Below are 3046 nucleotides of genomic sequence, written 5' to 3' on the forward strand. Positions count from 1 at the left end.
AATCCTACTTCCATAGTGATACTGCCTCGGAAACCCAAGGAGGGGTCGCTATGAGTCGGGGCTGACTCGACGGCAAATAACAACAACAACAACAAGAGATTCAGGAAGAGGAATGCAGAACATGGAAATATCGTGGAAGATTTCCATAGTTCAGTGACTACTGAGTTGAGCCTTTATAGATAATTGATAGCAACAATAAAAATACAAGGTGGCATAGTGGTTAAGCACTTGGCTGCTAACCAAAAGATCAGCACTTTGAACCCACCAGTAGATCTGCATGAGAAAAAAAAAAAAAAACTGGCAATCTGCTCCCTTGAATATTTAGAGCCTTGAAACCCTGTAGAACAGATCTACTCAGCCATATTGGGTTGCTATGAGTCTGAATCAACTCAACCTCATGCAATAAAAAAATAACAATAGCACTAACTCTGAACAATGCATGTGCCTAACATTTTATATGAATCCAGTTGCTCTTGAGTTAGTTCGAACTCAGGATGATCCCATGTGTGTAGAACTGCACTCCACAGGATCTTCGATGATCAATTTTTTTTAAAATTGATCACCAAGCCTTTCTCCTGAGGCACCTCTGAGTGGACTTGAATTTCCAACGTTTCGGTTACCAATGAAGCGTTTTAATTGTTTGCACCACCCAAGGACTCCAGCATTTTATATTGGTTTGACACATTTATTTTTGTTGCAATACACATAGGGTTCCTGTGCTACAGATGAGGTAACTAAAGCTTATAAAGAGCAAGATGCTTGGCAAGGATCACTCAGCTAGTAAGTGTTGCTCCAAAGGATTTCAATGACCTTGTCAGAGAAACAAAAATTGGGGCAGATGCAAATTTTCCTAACTCATCTGTCAAGGCCAATTAAATTGTACTCTTGTTACCATTGTTGTTAGGTGCCATCAAGGCAGTTCTGACTCATATCGACCCTATGTACAACAGAAACAAAACATTGTTCAGCCCTCTGCTATCCACACAGTCTTTGCTATGGTTGAGTCATTGGTCCAGTGACTGTGTCTATCTCCTTGAAAGCCTTCCTCTTTTTTGTTGACCCTATACTTTATTAAACATGGTGTCCTTCTGCAGAGACTAGTGCCTCCTGATAACATGTTCCAAGTAATAAGACAAAGTCTAACCATTCTCCATTTTACGGAGAATTTCGGCTATATTGCTTCTAAGACAGATTTGTTTATTCTTCTGGGAATCCATGGCATATTTAATATTCTTTGCCAACACCATAATTCAAAGGCATCAGTTCTACTTCAGTCTTCCTTAGTAATTGTCCACCTTTCACATACATATGAGACAACTGAAAATATCATACCTTGGGTCAGGCACACCTTAGTGCTCAAAGTGACATCTTTGCTTTTTAACACTTTGAAGAGGAGTTTTGCACCAGCTTTGCCAAGAATGTCATTTGATTTCTTGACTGCTGTTTCCCTGTGCGTTGATTGTGGATTCAAGTAAAATGAACTCCTCAACAGCATCGATCCTTTCTCCATTTATCATGATGTTGTTTATTGGCCCATTTGTGATCATATTTGTTTTCTTTATGTTGAGGTGCAATCCATACTGAAGGCTGTAGTCTCTGATCTTCATCAGTAAGTGCTTCAAGTCTTATTTACTTTCAGCAACCATGATTGTGTCATTTGTATGTTGCAGATTGTTCATGATTCTTTCTCCAATCCTGATGCCACATTCTTCTTCATATAGTCCAGTTTCTCGGATTAAGTAAGTACGGTGAAACAATAACCCTGACATGCACCTTTCCTGATTTTGAGTCATGCAATTTGCTATGATCCAAAATTTGTTATGATCCGCACAATTGAATGTCTTTATGTAGTCAATAAAATGCAAATAAACATCTTTCTGGTATTCTTTTTTTCACCCAAGATCCATCTAACAAAAACAATGATATCCCTCATTCCACATCCTCTTCTGATCAGCTTGAACCTCTCTGTCAATTGCTTGTCGATGTCCTGCTACAATTATTTTTGAATTACAGGCAGTCCTTGTATTATGAACATGATTCATTCCTATGTCTTTAAGAATTTGTAGGTAAATCAGAACAGATACGCAGTTTTTGTTCAGCATTACTTTCACACAAGAAAAGACTTGAAGCCTTTTTAGTGGTTTAAAACATGCATGTGCAGCAAGTGAAAGTGACTGTGATGAAGATTTTATAGAGTAGAGGTTGGTTCAATACTTTCAAAGTGAGTACACATTTATATAACATTCAAGGGCAAGTACAATGGACATTTGTAAGCCAAGAATGGCCTATCTTCAGCAAAATTTTACTTGTGTGTGATATTAATGATATTGTTCAATAATTTCCATATTCTGTTGAATCACCTTTCTTTGGAATGGGCAAAAATATCCATCTCTTCCAGTCAATTGGCCAGGTAGCCGGCTTCCAAATTTCTTGATATGGACCCATGAGCACTCCTAGTATTGAATCCATTTGTTTAAACATCTCAATTGGTATTAGATCAATTCCTGGAGCCAAGATTTTCACCCATTTCTTCAGCACAGCTTTAACTTCTTCTTTCAATACCGTTGGTTTTTCACCACATGCCCCTTCCTGAAATGGTTGAACATCGACCAATTCTTTTTGGTACAAGTGACTGTGTATTTCTTCCATATTCCCTTGATTTTTCCTGTACTGTTCAATATTTTGCCAATAGAATCCTTCAATATGGCAACTAGTGGCTTGAATTTTATCTTCAGTTATTTCCACTTGAGAAATGCCAATCTTCTTCTTCCCTTTTGATTTCTAACTCCATGTTTTTGCATATTTTATTATAATATTTTACTTTGTCTTCTCAAGCTGCCTTTTGAAAATCTTTTGTGTTAGGGGCATATGTTAGGGCCCTAATGTATGGCATAAATAGACTATCAAGCACAATTCAAAATGCACAAACAGCAAAAGAGAAACCAGATGACTGGGACCTTCTAAAAATTAAATTTTTATGTGCTTCCAAAGACTTCTCCAAAAGAGTCAAAAGAGAACCTACAGATTGGGAAAAAATATTTGGTAA

This window comes from Orycteropus afer, unplaced genomic scaffold (genome assembly GCF_000298275.1).
Source record: "Orycteropus afer afer isolate SDZICR_OR568_19922 unplaced genomic scaffold, OryAfe1.0 scaffold00122, whole genome shotgun sequence".
NCBI lineage: Eukaryota > Metazoa > Chordata > Mammalia > Tubulidentata > Orycteropodidae > Orycteropus > Orycteropus afer.